This window comes from Salvelinus sp. IW2-2015, linkage group LG4q.1:29 (assembly GCF_002910315.2).
Source record: "Salvelinus sp. IW2-2015 linkage group LG4q.1:29, ASM291031v2, whole genome shotgun sequence".
Lineage (NCBI taxonomy): Eukaryota > Metazoa > Chordata > Actinopteri > Salmoniformes > Salmonidae > Salvelinus > Salvelinus sp. IW2-2015.
This window is the reverse complement of record NC_036842.1, coordinates 80,162,772-80,179,512: the sequence shown is the minus strand read 5'-3', so window position 1 is coordinate 80,179,512 and position 16,741 is coordinate 80,162,772. Positions and strand designations below refer to the sequence as shown.

Here is a 16,741-nt window from a genome sequence, read left to right as displayed (position 1 = left end):
AGCCACATCCCTGATTGGCAGATGATTGGCAACCCTGATTAGAAGCACCTGCTGCTCATCGGTTGTTCCCTACAACTGCTGTTTTGAATTAAAATAAAATTTTACCAACACACAGAAGAAGGCTGTAAAGCCAAAACTTCTGTGTACACTATCCCTGATGGAGTGAAGATATAAAAAAAAAAGACAAAATTAAGTAAGCTTTATGCAACATCTTTTTGAGTGTGGAACCATTACACTTTTGTCTGTCTGAAGTTCAAAGCTTCCAATGCTATATTGGACTTAAGTGCAATATTTTTGTGTATGAAATATGTGATGAGAAAAACATCATGCAATCAAATAAAAATAAACTAATTGCACACACACTTGGTAATTCAAAGAGATTATGAAATGCACAATGAATTTCATTCTCCACACACAATTGTGTTCACTCAAACAAATTATGTGCAATTTTGCAAGCACCAAGTTAAAAATCCAGGGTTACATATTAGATAGATTTGATCTATTCAATAGCCCTTTAACATCTGGTGAAATAAAATAGCTTTTGTATGGAAATGTGCCCGAGTGACCCCTCATCATAAAGGTGGACACTCCTTTGACCCAAATAACTATAGACTTAAAGTGCATTTGAAAAGCAATCAGACCCCTTCCTTTTTTCCACATTTTGCCACGTTACAGCCTTATTCTAAAATTGATTCCCTCAATCTACATACAATAAATACCCCATTATGACAAAGCGAAAACAGGTTTTTGGAAATTTTGTGCAAATGTATTAAAAAATTTAAAAACTGAAATACATTATTTACACAAGTATTCAGACTAGGGTTGCACATTTTGGGGAAAATTCAGAGGTGAAAACTTTCCGTGGGAATTAACAGGAATATATGTGAATTAACGGGAATATATGCAAATTAATATTAATACCATTTAAATATAGATATTTGTTTGCATTGGATATATTTACCATATCATATGGAGACAGAAACAAACGTTTTACCTTATCATAAGTAGACATAATTGCAAATGATTAAATCCTTCTAATATAATTTTTYTTTTTAACAATTTACTTACAAATTGAACTTTAATTAAATGAGTTGACTTCACATGGGATGATTTCACTGAACAACAAAAGGGAATATTGAATGATTCCCAATGATCCATCGCATCTCCCAAAAACGTTTTCAACATACATCTGTAAAATGATAGTCTAGAAACTAAAGCTTTGGTTGTCTTCCTCTCACACTTCCAATTTTTCAACCCTTGTATTGGTCAGCCTGTTGCGTGCTTTGGTGTGTGTGTTCCCAAACAAGGACCAGTTGTGCTCTGAGGTGGCAGATGTCGGTGGGATTTGCCAAGAACCTTGCCCTCATCCAGGCTAAGGTGGCGAGACACGGTACTGATGACACCATAGGCCTGGTTGATCTCTGCACCAAACAAGATGCTCTTGCCAGCATACTTGGGGTCCAACATGTACGCTGGGCTTCAGGCAGAAGTCTTCACGCTTTTTGATGTATTTCAGAACTGCMGTTTCCTCTGCTTGGAGCAACAGTGAAGTGGGCCATACGGATTTATTTTCTTACATCTGCAAGCAGAGTCTGAATATCATACAGGATGGCATTGTCTCCCTCAATCCGTGAAATGGCTATAGGTTTCAGGAGTTTCAGGCTGCTTACCGCTCTCTCCCAAAATACATCATCCAGGAGGATCCTCTTGATGGGGCTGTCCATATCGGCAGACTGTGATATGGCCATTTCTTGGAGAGACTCCTTCCACTCCAGGAGACTGTCAAACATGACGACAACACCACCCCAACGGGTGTTGCTGGGCAGCTTCAATGTGGTGCTCTTATTCTTCTCACTTTGCTTGGTGAGGTAGATTGCTGCTATAACTTGATGACCCTAAACATTTCCTTGGCTCTCGTAGAGTGTATCCATTGTTTGTAGTGCCATGATGTCCTTAAGGAGCAGATTCAATGCATGAGAAGCAATGCCAATGGGTGTGACGTGAGGGTAGGACTCCTCCACTTTAGACCAAGCAGCCTTCATGTTCGCAGCATTGTTTGTCACCAGTGCAAATACCTTCTGTGGCCCAAGATCATTGACGACTGCCTTCAGCTCATCTGCAATGTAGAGACCAGTGTGTCTGTGCTCTTGTAGAATACTGGTTGAGGGGTGGAGTTGATGTAGTTAACTATTCCTTGCCCAAGAACATTCAACCATCCATCAGGGATGATTGCAATACAGTCTACTTTATCTATGATTTGCTTGACCTTCACTTGAACTCTGTTGAAATCTCTTCCAATACACATGGCATGTGAGCATCAGAGGTGAACCAGTTGCACACACAGCTCGAGCAAGACATTCATCAGCATTTCTGACTACATTCCTCCATTAAGTCAAAAAAAATCTGATTCCAGGAGGACCATGAGCGGTTGCTATCGATAAGGTGTCTGATTCAAAATGTTCACCTCAAATAGAAGTAGAGGGACTTTTGTCAGAGGTTGCTTGTTGTGAGCAGGCGCTGAGGAAACTTTATGCACTTGGCCAGATGATTCCGCATCTTTGTTGCATTCTTCACATATGATTTGACACAGTATTTGCAAATGTACCCAGCTTTTCCTTCTACATTAGCTGCAGTGAAATGTCTCCACACATCAGATAATGCCCGTGGAATTTTCCTGTAAAGATTAGAAAAAATAGAGTAATATTTTTTTATAATACAATTCCATGTACAGATAAATAGTTAAGCAGTTCGATTAAAACAACTCATTTTGTAAGATACATGTTTTAAAATGAAATGGAAATGTATGGAAACAGGTGAATTAACACTCAGTTAGCAGTCTCAGCAAACTAAAACCCACATTGTAGCAAAAACTAACTAGCAGAAATTTCAGTTAGAAATTATTTAAACACACTTTGATGTAGGCTACTATTTACTAGATAACAAAAAATCATGTATGTCATAAAATATATTCACCCCACCCAAAATTGTAATCAAAACTTACCAGGAAGCATGTAGTCCTTTGCTCAGACAGTGTAATCGTGTGGCCTCAATAGCATCTCATTAGTGTGCAAGATTTTAAGAATCAGCTGTACATGTGATGGAAGAGTGCACTGCACATGTGATGGAAGAATGTACTGTGCATGCAGAGGGTTGCAAATCCATTGAATTGGGGATAGTTTAACCAAAATATGCCACAAGACCTAGAATTGCCTTATGTGTCTCCCACAAAAAAAGGTTCACTGTTATAAGCTAACTTTTATGAATGTAAGCAAAATTCCCCAAATTCCAGGGTTTAACTTCACTAGGGTAGGGGGCAGCATTTGGAATTTTGGATGAAAAGCGTGCCCAAATTAAACTGCCTGCTACTCAGGCCCAGAAGATAGGATATGCATATAATTAGTAGATTTTGATAGAAAACACTCTATTTTAACAGTTTTGGAAACTTTAATGTCTGTGAGTATAACAGAACTGATATGGCAGGCGAAAACCCGAGGAAAATCCAAACAGGAAGTACTATTATTTTGAAAGGCTGTTTTTCAATTGAAAGCTTATCCACCATACAAAGACTTAGGACCCAGTTCACGAGCTCTGTGGCTTCCTCTACATGTGGCCAGTCTTTAGGTATTGTTTCAGGCTTTTACTCTTAAAATTGAGGGAGATACAGCACTTTCAATCAGTGGCCAGTGGAAATTTCCATTAATCAGCCATGCGTCTGATCGGGAACGCGCCTTACTTGTTTCTCCTTTCCTATTGACGAGCTTTTGTCCGGTTGAAATATTATTTATGACAAAAACAACCGGAGGATTGATTTTAAACATCGTTTGGCATGTTTCTACTAACTTTTATTGTACTTTAAAAAAAACTTTGTCTGGACTTACTGGACAAAACACGCAAACAAAAAAAGGGAGGTTTTTGGTCATAAAGAGTGACATTATCGAACAAAACAAACATTTATTGTCAAACATGGAGACCTGGGAGTGGCACCAGATGAAGATCATCAAAGGTAAGTGATTAATTTTAATGCTATTTCTGACTTTTGTGATCCTCTCCTTGGCTGGAAAATGGCTGTATGGGTTTCTGTGGCTAGGTGCTGACCTAACATAATCGCAAAGTGTGCTTTCGCCGTAAAGCCTTTTTGAAATCTGACACAGCGGTTGCATTAAGGAGAAGTTTATCTATAATTCCATGCTTAACACTTATATCGTTTATCAATGTTTATGATGAGTATTTCTGTTATTTGATGTGGCTCTCTGCACTTTCACCGGATGTTTGTTTGAGACAATGCATTTGACCATAACGCGCCAATGTAAACTGAGATTAAACTGATATAAAAATGAACTTTATCGAACAAAACATACATGTATTGTGTAACATGAAGTCCTATGAGTGCCATCTGATGAAGATCAAAAGGTTAGTGATTAATTTTATCTCTATTTCTGCTTTTTGTGACTCCTCTCTTTGGCTGGAAAAATGGCTGTATGGTTTTCTGTGACTAGGTGCTGACCTAACATAATCGCATGGTGTGCTTTCGCAGTAAAGCCTTTTTGGAAATCGGACACTGTGGTTGTATTTACAAGAAGTTTATCTATAAAATGGTGGATAATACTTGTATGTTTGAGGAATTTTAATTGTGGGATTTCTGTTGTTTTTTTAATTTGGCGCCCTGCAATTTCACTGGCTGTTGTCGAGGTGGGAGGCTAGCATCCCACTTGTACCAGAGAGGTTAACTTCCAATGAAAAATGACTGAGTTGCTTCCGTCGGGCCCCTCTACCATAAAGGCCTGATTGGTGGAGTGCTGCAGAGATGGTTGTCATTCTGGAAGGTTCTACCATCTCCACAGAGGAACTCTGCAGCTCTGTCAGAGTGACCAAAGGGTTCTTGGTCACGTCCCTGACCAAAGCCCTTCTCCCCCAATTGCTCAGTTTGGCCGGGAGGCTAGCTCTATGAAGTCTTGGTGGTTCCAAACTGCTTCCATTTAAGAATGATGGAGACCACTGTGTTCTTGGGGACCTTCAAAGCTGCAGAAATGTTTGGGTTCCCTTCCCCAGGTCTGTGCCTCGACGCAATACGGTCACAGAGCTGTACAGACAATTGTGTCGACCTCATAGCTTGGTTTTTGCTCTAACATGCACCTGATATAGACAGGTGTGTGCCTTTCCAAATCATGTCCAATCAATTGAATTTACCACAGGTCTACTCCAATCAAGTTGTAGAAACATCAATGATGATGAATGGAAACAGGATGCACCTGAGGTCAATTTCAAGTCTCATTGCAAAGGGTCTGAATACTTACGTAAATAATGTTTTTAATACATTTACAAACATTTCTAAAAACCTGTTTTCGCTTTGGTATTATGGGGTATTGTGTGTAGATTGATGAGGAAATGTTTTTATTTAATCCATTTTAGAATAAGGCTGTAACGTAACAAAATGTGGAAAAATGGAAGGGGTCTGAATCTTTTCCTGACTGCACTGTATAGACCTTTAGGATAATTATGAACGTGGTTTCATTTGGAAATTACTAACTTTTTGGGCACGCTCAGGTTGACTTTCCCACAAAATCACCCATATCCAGAACAACTGACAATATGTACTGCTCTCAATGGGAAAGCACACATTTTCATATTTAAAAAAAAAATGTAACAATATAATTAATTGATACTAGTTTGGTACTGGATAAGAATACCTCAGTGTTTCTTGACATTATCAGTTATTACTTCGACTGCCACATTAACTGCATGGTAGGCTACTTGAACAAGGTGTGTCCTTTTTTCATGAGTCAAAAGCATACTTGACTTAACACAACAACAAAAACGGTCTTGACTGACCTCATTTGGAACACTGGGTCGATTTAAAAATGAAAGATGGTGGCTTGCTCAATAAATTCCTGAGTTAGCCGTTCCAAAACATAACAGTTACCGGCACAGACATGAGCATCAGACTTAAGAAGACATCTCCTTTTAAGGCAAACCAAACACACAAGACCAAGTTTCCATTTGAAGTCCATTGTGTCAGTTAGGGAGTGGGTTTGAAACGGTCAGTAGCCTACAGGGATGGAGTCAAGTCACCATGCTTTTCAGGGAAAATCTGACAGGAGTTGACTTTAAAAACTTCCTTTCATCTCCCTGGTGTTTACTTCCGTATCCCACGCAGTCACTTTCTGTGGCCACAGAGGTCAGAGGAACGCAGGCAAACTCCCTCTCCCTGGTCATATTCATTAGGGTGCACGGTCGCAAAACATTTTGCAATAGAAGAAAAATGGTGTTTCAGTCCGTTTTCCCTAATGAACACGACCCCTGTGTGAAGTGGCATGGCGGGGGGTGGGGGGGGGGGGATGTTTGAGTAAGCCTGCTGACTTCCTCCTGCCCTTCCTCTGACTGCATCATGGTTAGGCTTGGGCGGTATACCGTATACCGGGGTATTTGGAAATAACCACGGATGGATTTTCAATACTGTCAAGCGTTGAAACTATTTATTTGAAGTCTTTCAATACATTTTAATATTTGTAGCTATTTTAAGTAAATACCTGCAGTCATCTTGTGCAATGCGTTAGGAGAAAGCAGATTGCGTTCTTATTTCACTGCTGACATTATGAAGCGTACTTAGTTCCCCAGCAGAGTTGATCCAGTCAGGTGTATGTTTGTAAATAGCACAATAGAGTGATCAGGGACGTGCAACTATAGTTTTCCTTCACAGAAAATAGCTTCTGTTGTCAACTGATGAAAATGAAGTGCAACGCTATTTGGCTGGCAGCAACACAAGTAAATGAGCTAATAATGAAAAAGCCTCGTTTTTTTTGCAAAAACAATGCATGGCCATCATATTTCTAATGTGTAGGCCTATCATTGAAAAAAATGTGGCCCGCTACATTTCGTAATGTTTTGCTTAAAAAGTTAATTCAGCATTTTACTGGAGAAAAATAGGCTGGCTACACTGAGAAAAGTAGCTACACACATCACTGTCTGCTGATAGAATGCCCATTTGTGAATTCTCATCCAGTTTAGAAGTGCAACTGAAGCAGAGAATTAGTCTAATGCCGAGCATAAATTATAATAAGAAGCATTTTAGATCTTTGTTTACAAAACGCAGCAAGATATTTCTTACGTGTTTAATCTTTTTTCCCTGTGTGAAAACGCAGAATTATGCATTAGCAAGTTTAATCAGGGGTCGTGTTATCGAAGTGGCTGAATTAATAAGGTGACGGTGCATCGTATGCTGTTGCGTTATGCCGTGTTTAAGAAGGCAACGCCCTTTGGATGAGTTATTTGTACAGCTGCCACTGCTATCTTGATTTCCTTGTGTTTTTTCTCCTCTCTCTGCCTTTCTGCTCCTCCCCTCTCTTTTCCAAGCAGAGCAGGCAGGCCCCTTGTCCTAGTGCCTCCAGACTACACAAAGACACAGCGTGTAGACATGCTGCTGGAGAGCCAGTACTGCATGCGTCAAAACTTTGTTCATTTGTACATCTCTCGTTCACATTTGCTTGCAAAATGTCCAAACTTAACAAAAATGACATTCGGTAGCTCCTACCTATATATGTATACCTTTATGAGCTGGATTGCAGGTCTTTTTTTGTCAGCATTCTGGTAATAAACACCCAATGGGCTTTAAAAAAAAAAATGCCACACCCTTGTGTACTAAACTTGTAAAACCGTAAATCCCGGGTGAGAGAAGGACGGTATGACAATATGAAAATCTGGATAGCGCCCAACCCTAATCACAGTCTTTAGGTAAAGGTAATGCAGATCTACAGTAGCACAGATCAGAGGAGCCTGGGTTAGGTGCATTAACCCAGACACCACTGCTAGCATTATAGCAAAATCCACATTACTATGCACACTGAGGCCAGACCTTTGCTCTTCTCTAGGATCACCAGAACATACAGTACACAGAGGGCCTGGCAAAATGCAACACATGGAATCCATAATCAAAATCAATGATGTAGGCTAAATGCACTGGATTACTCCGCTAAGAGGGAGTAAGAGCCCATTTCTCCAGAGGAAATGTGTGTCAGGTGGAGACCTTATCACTTAGCCACAGACTGACTTTTGCGTACGTGCTGATGAATGGTCAAATCTGGGTAAGATGAAGTCATGTGAAGTACATTAGACTAGTGTTGTTGGCATCAGTGTACAGTCAATCAACAAAGATCAATGCAAGACAGAATTGTCAAACATAGAATGAGGTTATTCTGTTGTCATTGTGCAATATTTCCCATTCATTGTACCTAGGGACTTAAGTGCTTTGCAGTCAGTTTCCCTCCTGTCCTGAATAATAACATCTTCCAGTGTTTCAGAGTAACCCTGTTGTTGACCGGCACAAGTCAATTTGAGATTCCTAGCTTTGAGCAAGAAAACAAGTACAAGTTGCATAAGAAGCCAGCATACACCTCTTCCTCACCATACTGTGGTCTCAAATAGAAAACAGAGACATGAGGACAGCAGTGACGTGTATTCATGGATGCCAAGGGAAGCCAGGCTTCCCCAAAACATTGAGCAAGAAAACAAACAAATTTATGTTCTTCAATTCGCAAAAGGCTGATTGTACTGTATCTCACCGGAGAACGCATCCGAGCTAAATAAACAGTGCACCTCTGTCTCAGACGCTGTCTGGTTAGAAAGAGTATGACATTGTTTTCAATGCTACGAGTGGCAACAATGTTTAGAAGATGTTATTGCGAGTGTAGCGAAATGCACGTGTTTCTAGCTCCAACAGTGCAGTAACATCTAACAATACGCACAATCTAAAGTAAGTGAATGGAATTAAGAATATCTAAATATTTGGATGAGCAATTTCAGTGGCATATAATAAGATGCAGTAGAATACGATAGAATACAGTATATACATATGAGATGAATAATGCAAAATATGTAAACATTATTAAAGTGATTTCAAGTCTATGTATATAGGGCAGCAGCCCCTAATGTGCAAGTGATGGCTTTTTAACAGTCTGATGGCCTTGAGATAGAAGCTGTTTTTCAATCTCTCGGCCCCAGCTTTGATGCACCTGTACTGACCGCTCCTTCTGAATGATAGCGGGGTGAACAGGCAGTGGCTCAGGTGGTTGTTGTCCTTGATCTTTTTGGCCTTCCTGTGACACCAGGTGGTGTAGATGTCCTTGAGGGCAGGTAGCTTGCCCCCGGTGATGCGTTGGGCAGACCGCACCACCCTCTGGAGACCCCTGCGGTTGCGGGCGGTGCAGTTGCCGTACCAGGCGGTGATACAGCCTGACAGGATGCTCTCAATTGTGCACCTGTAAAAGTTTGTGAGGGTTTTAGGTGCCAAGACAAATTTCTTCAGCCTCCTGAGGTTGAAGAGGCGCTGTTGCACCTTCACCACACTGTCTGTGTGGGTGGATCATTTCAGATTGTCAGTGATGTGTATGCCGAGGAACTTGAAGCTTTCCACCTTCTCCACTGCGGTCCCGTCGATGTGGACAGGGGGGTGCTCCCTCTGCTGTTTCCTGAAGTGTACGATCAGTTTCCTACCTTCACCACCTGGGGGCGGCCAGTCAGGAAGTCCAGGAACCAGTTGCACAGGGCAGGGTTCACACCCAGGGCCTTGAGCTTAATGATGAGCTTGGAGGGTACTATGATGTTGAATGCTGAGCTATAATCAATGAACAGCATTCTTACATAGGTTTTCCTCTTGTTCAGATGGGATAGGGCTGAACAGACTCAGACAGTATATCCTGAAAAAGCCATGTTTCTGTGAAACAGAGTATGTTACAATCCCTGATGTCTCTCTGGAAGGAAATCCAGGGAGACATTATTATCCAGAGACTGAACATTAGCGAGTAATATACTCTGAAGTGGTGTGTGCGCCTCCTGAGTCAGACTGAAAGTCCGCTCCGAGTACCTCTTTTCCACCAGCTGTGTTTTGGAACAGCCTCTGGAATTAGTTCAATTGCCCTGCAGGGTACAAACAAAGAATTTGATTCGGGAAAGTCGTATTCCTGGCGAGTTACCGTTGCTCTGATATCCAAAAGTTCTTCCCAGCTGTATGTAATAACACAAAACATTTCCTGGGCTAATAATGTAAGAAATAACACATAAAAAACGAAATACTGCAAAGTTTCCTAAGAGCTAGACGCACGGCAGCCCTGTCTGTCTCCGCCCTTTTCCACCTGGAATGCAAGGGAAGCCAGCGAGTATTTGGCCTCCCTTGATAATTTTTTGTTTATAAAATAGTAGCCAATCAGCATTGAGCTAAACTGAGTGAGCTCAGCTGTGAATGGTCCTGGCGCACCAAAAAAAATATGTCAAGGGAAGCCAGTTGGATTTGTCTTCAGACCAATCACATCACAAGTCAAATGTCATTATTGACAGAAAAAAAAACGAATTGTTGCATCTCGTTGTGTTTTTGTCCTCCGATGGCTGGCTAGCTAGCTAAAATCGTCCCTTTCCTAAATTAGCCATCGATGGCGATAGGGATTTGGAATTGTGGTTTTACTGGCCAATGATTATAACGGCGAATCTGATCCAACCAAAAATTCATACATTGTGCCCCTGGCCTGAGAGGATGGAAGTTCAACATGTAGCTAGATGCGATTGTGAACTAGCTGGCATGGCGTATCGTTGCCCATGAAAGGAAGTTAGGCTAGCGAGCAAGTCATTTAGCCAGGTAGCCTAGGACAGCAAAAACTAAGTGTGTACTATATGACAGAGTCATAGACCGTTTAGGCAACATGTAAGAGGAGAATGGCATTGGTGTTTCTGTACAAGTCAGGTGAGAAAACATGTTTTTTTCTACTTGCACGCACAGACCCACAGAGAAATCAGTGACATAGACAGCCACATCATATTTAGCTTATGTTGATTGGACTAAATTGTTGTTGGTATCTTTTCGTTTTCACTGTATTAGACTAAGCATAGGTGATTAGATTATGTTGAAATGGTACTGGAATATTGGAGTCAGCTCATTTTCTTTGCGACTTGCAGTAACTCTCCATGGTTCTAAATCAATAGTTGTTTAGCAGTCAGAAAATGTCAGAAACATTACCTTGCTTGACCATGTTATAGATCATGTAACTGTTTGTTACATGGAATATGTTTTGTGGAATTCACCGGATTTGTAACGAAACAAATGTGTGGTTGAATTTATTCTGCCACCGTGTCTTCTCATTGTCTCGGCCTTAGGCCTATATACAGTGTCGGATTTAGGTATAGGCGACAAGGGCAGCCGCCCAGGGCGGCACGGGGCGCCCGCACAAAATTTAATAAAAGTCGGAATGGTGACATTTGCGCAATCGGTTTTCTATCGCTCATTTTCTATCACGTCAATGGTATCATGTCACCGTGTGGGACTGTGGGTCAATTAACCTTGGTCGGAGTGGGCACCCTGATTCTAGTTTGTGAGCTAGGCAGGCCTGGGAAGGTCTCCCACTCAAAAGTACGAGATGGGGAGGGGGGCGGGGGTAGGTTGACCTCAAGTCTCCCCACTAGAAGCCCGAGGTAAGGGGAGCGGGTAGTCTATCAAATAGCACACCTCTAACTTTGTATAGTACTAACACAATTAGTAAAATATGTCACACTATGAAATGCTACCAAATAAACCACAATTCATTCATAATACTATGAATATATTGTTTCAGACATATTGTTGCATTTTGCGAAATTGTTAAGATAATATAAAACCAGTCTGCACACCACCAAGGTGAATTGGTTTAGTCTCGACTCTTGGTTGACAGTGTTGGGGAATGGGTAATGTATTGATGCTCGAGTGCCAAATCAACACAAATTTGTTTCTATTTGTCTTTGTTGCTACTTTTGATATTTATGAGTCTTATTTTTGAATATATTTTTATATTAAGAGGTCGACCGATTATGATTTTTCAACGCCGATAGAGATTGGAGGGCCAAAAAAAGCCGATACCGATTAAATCGTCCGATATATATATATATATTTGTAAAAATGACACTTACAACAATACTGAATGAACAATGAACACTTATTTTAACTTAATATAATACATAAATAAAATCTATTTAGTCTCAAATAAATAATGAAACATGCTCAATTTGGTTTAAATAATGCAAAAACAATGTTGGAGAAGAAAGTAAAAGTGCAATATGTGCCATTTAAAAAATCTCAAATTAAAGTTCCTCAGAACATGAGAACATATGAAAGCTAGTGGTTCAATATTCCCAGTTAAGAAGTTTTAGGTTGTAGTTATTATAGGAATTATGACGTGTCGAATATTTCTCTCTATACCATTTGTATTTCATATAACTTTGACAATTGGATGTTCTAATAGGCACTTTAGTATTGCCAGTCTAATCTCAGGAGTTGATAGGCTTGAAGTCATAAACAGCGCTGTGCTTCAAGCATTGCTAAGAGCTGCTGGCAAATGCTGGCAAAAGTTCGAATGAATGCTTACGAGCATGCTGCCGCCTACCACCGCTCAGTCAGCAGTCAGCAGTCAGACTGCTCTATCAAATCATAGACTTAATTATAATAAACACAGAAATACAAGCCTTAGGTCATTAATATTATAATATAATAAACACAGAAATACAAGCCTTAGGTCATTAATATGGTCAAATCCCGAAACTATCATTTCAAAAACAAAACATTTATTCTTTCAGTGAAATACGGAACCGTTCCGTATTTTATCGAACGGGTGGCAACCCTAAGTCTAAATATTTCTGTTACATTGCACAACCTTCAATGTTATGTCATAATTATGTATAATTCTGGCAAATTAGTTTGCAACGAGCCAGGCGGCCCAAACTTTTGCATATACTCTGACTCTGCGTGCAATGAACACAAGAAAAGTGACAATTTCCCTAGTTAATATTGCCTGCTAACATTAATTTAACTAAATATGCAGGTTTAAAAAAAATCAATACACAGAAGTATATTTTAAGAAAGTCATTGATGTTTATGGTTAGGTACATTTGTGCTTTTATTGCTAAATCATCTCCCGTTTGGCGAAGTAGGCTGTGATTCGATGATAAATTAACATGCACCGCATTGAGTATATGCAACGCAGGACAAGCTAGTTAAACTAGTAATATCATCAACCCTGTGTAGTTAACTAGTGATTATGTTAAGATTGATTGTTTTTTTATACGATAAGTTTAATGTTAGCTAGCAACTTACCTTGGCTCCTTGGTGCACTCGCGTAACAGGTGGTCAGCCTGCCACGCAGTTTCCTTGTGGAATGCAATGTAATCGGCCATAATCGGTGTCCAAAAATGCTGATTACCGATTGTTATGAAAACTTGAAATTGGCCCTAATTAAATCGGCCATGCCAATTAATCGGTCGACCTCTAATTTCTATAGTTGTAAATGTTATGATTACTTATGTGTTGTTCCAAATGTCTGAATAAAATGTACAGTTATTGCAGAATGGTATTTGTTTTTGTTGGTTGGAGGGGAGGGGGGCTGAAGGGGGGGGTCGCCCAAGGAGCCATACAAGCTAGAACCACCACTGCCTATATATCACGGTGTCAAGGCATATGAACTAACAGGTTATAGAACAAACAATGCAAGTATCACAACCCATAGATTGTAATGTGGGTTTTATTTGGGGTTGGCTATCCCGGTGATTTTACCCACGCACCGCTACTGGAGGACAGATGTCACGGTCATTAGCCCACTTATAGCATATAAATATCTTAATCTACACTTTATGTCTACCAGTTAGCAATATGAGAAAACATGGGACCAATAATTCTCATGCCCAATGTAATGAAAGGGCGACCTAATCTCTTCTGTAACAGAGAATGCTTCATTCAAAATGAGACAATGTAACAACCTGGGTGAAATGTTAATAACTTGCATTTTGTGAAACGTCATTATGCATGCATAATGGACAAAAATGTATACATTTTAACTCATTAATGTGTTACAATGTTGCAAACCAACACGCATATTCAACTGCCAATGTAAACAACGAGTGAAAATGATATTTTGTAGCCGAATGCACATCAAGATAGAGAAGCACTTCGGAAAAAAAGGTAACGTATGTGAACGAGTTAATTAAAAAAATAAAATCACCAACGCGTGACATTCTGAAACGTGCAGTAGTAACCCACTTACCTAGATAGAATCGTAGAAAATGGACACTCTTACAAACGATCCGCGAATGCACCTCTTCTTAGCTTTGGTCCATATGTTTATACAATCCTGTCGTATATCCGGAAGATTTATCCTATTTCGGTTATTATTGCCGTTTCTATATTCCGCCTGGTAATGTATGTGTGTGTAATCTATAGTTTGTTTGGCACATTCAGCTATACTGCGAGAAGGCGCAACTTGAAAACGGACAGAGGGTGCAGGAGAGCGCATCACGATGTTGTAGAGGGGGGACATAAACCTTGGATAATAGAAGCTGTTTTCGAAGACAAATAAGCTGTTTTCCGCAAATATGCGAATGACATAAATTAAACCACTATATATACAAACTAGATTGCTTTAATCAAAGAAAAGTGTTTACATGTTGTCATACAACTCTAAATGTTCAGAGAACTGCAATGAGAAACCCCCCTCAACTGTTCAAAGTGAGACATGCTTTAACTCAGTTTAATCGGATTGGTTTCATCGAACGTGAAGCTGGAGTGTGAGGCTGTCAATAGACCAAAAACATCGGTAGGGGCAGCAAAGTCTTGTGTCATTTTTTTTCTCATGTCTGTGTGATATAACGTACGTCGAGACAGCGATACCTGCGATGTAGCCCTACTATATGCGTGTGTGTGTGTTGTAAAGGGTTGCGTCAATCGAATCTGGTATGTTAAAATATATTTTTTAGTTACTACATTTTTTAACACTTTTTTAGTTACTACATGATTCCATATGTGTTATTTCATGGACTTTACCCTTTGACATTCTGCTATATATATATATATATATAGTATATCACAAAAGTGAGTACACCCCTCACATTTTTGTAAATATTTGAGTATATATTTTCATGTGACAACACTGAAGAAATGACACTTTGCTACAATGTAAAGTAGTGAGTGTACAGCTTGTATAACAGTGAAAATTTGCTGTCCCCTCAAAATAACTCAACACACAGCCATTAATACACAGCAGCAACGCTGGCAGCACTCATACGTCTATTTCCCAAAGACAACCTCTGGATATGACGCTGAGCACGTGCACTCAACTTCTTTGGTCGACCATGGCGAGGCCTGTTCTGAGTGGAACCTGTCCAGTTAAACCGCTGTATGGTCTTGGCCACCGTGCTGCAGCTCAGTTTCAGGGTCTTGCCAATCTTCTTATAGCCCAGGCCATCTTTATGTAGAGCAACAATTCTTTTTTTCAGATCCTCAGAGAGTTCTTTGCCATGAGGTGCCATGTTGAACTTCCAGTGACCAGTCAGTATGAGGAAGTGTGAGAGCGATGACACCAAATTTAACACACCTGCTCCCCATTCACACCTGAGACCTTGTAAYACTAACGAGTCWCATGACACCSGGGAGGGAAAATGGCTAATTGGGCCCAATTTGGACATTTTCACTTAGGGGTGTACTCACTTTTGTTGCCAGCGGTTTAGACAATAATGGCTGTGTGTTGAGTTATTTTGAGGGGACAGCAAATTTACACTGTTATACAAGCTGTACACTCACTACTTTATTGTAGCAAAGTGTCATTTCTTCAGTGTTGTCACATGAAAAGATATACTCAAATATTTACAGAAATGTGAGGGGTGTACTCACTTTTGTGATATACTGTATATATATATAGCAGAATGTCAAAGGGTAAAGTCCATGAAATAACACATATGGAATCATGTAGTAACTAAAAAAGTGTTAAAAAATGTAGTGTATATATATACTGTATATTCCGGACCCTGACATTGCTTGTTCAGATATTTCTTTATTTCTTTCTCAAAATTGTTTTGATTTGTATGTATTGTGTGTATTGTTAGGTATACTGCACTGTTTTGCTGGATCTATAAATGTGAAGCATCCGGGTGGCATTTCCTCTCACTACCAAATATGGTGGTGAGAGGAAGCCCAGTGGCCAGCAGCGGGAGAAGATGGAGCGAGATGGATTTTGGCTGACATTCTGCTAATTTTCTGATTGATGAAACATTCGATCTCAATACAGTTTTCTGTTTCCAAAACCAGACTATGTTATGAACATAGTGGACTAAGTTTTATAGACTTTACCCTTTGCCAAAGTTTTAAAAAATGGCAATGTTTAGAAGGAGTGCAATGGCAAATGTAGTTATTACACACGCGCACTAAACAGAGTAGGCTTTCCCTAACAGAAATATGCAAATATTTACTAGAACACGACCAATAGGCTCTCGCTAGCTCCTGCTTAGTTCTGCCCACATCCTTGCTTGTTCTGCCCACTATGAATAATCTGAACCCATTGGAAACGACAGGCTGTGGTCTATCTTGGGTTAGTTCTGCGACCAATAGAATTTAATTTGATCAGAAATCAGGCTACCTGATGGGACTTATGCAGAAAATAGGCAATCAAAATAAACTTTCATGCTGGCTGCCCCTTAATAAGAAACACTTCTGTATCAGTGACTTTGGTTGCAAATGTACAAATGTTCACAAAGGACAGGGAGGATCAGAACACAGAAACTGCTCTACGATGTGACTTGTTGAGATAAAGCCCAGATAAATGTGTCAAAAATAGGCCCTTATCTGTTCTAACATGAGTGTTCAGGGGGATTGTGTGCAAACCGGAGTGTATTATTATGCTGGCAGGAGGCGACCCTGTAACACACACACACACACACACACACACACATGAATATGCATGCACGCACG

At 40.1% G+C, this 16,741-nt stretch overlaps 1 protein-coding gene across 7 annotated transcripts in view; it reads right to left on the bottom strand.

Annotated features, from left to right (window-relative positions):
- Positions 1 to 14,281, bottom strand: part of LOC111962602 (protein-methionine sulfoxide oxidase mical3a) — a 117,832-nt gene extending 103,551 nt beyond the window's left edge. For 3 of the 7 annotated variants that reach the window (XM_023985810.2, XM_023985804.2, XM_023985809.2), the window contains exon 1: positions 14,046 to 14,270. The gene's annotated coding sequence lies outside the window, so the exon portion shown is untranslated. Of the gene's footprint in view, positions 1 to 14,045 lie in introns of all 7 variants that reach the window. The other 4 variants (XR_011479712.1, XM_023985807.2, XM_023985808.2 and 1 more) reach the window with 3 other exon arrangements.
- Between the last annotated feature and the right edge of the window lie 2,460 nt (positions 14,282 to 16,741).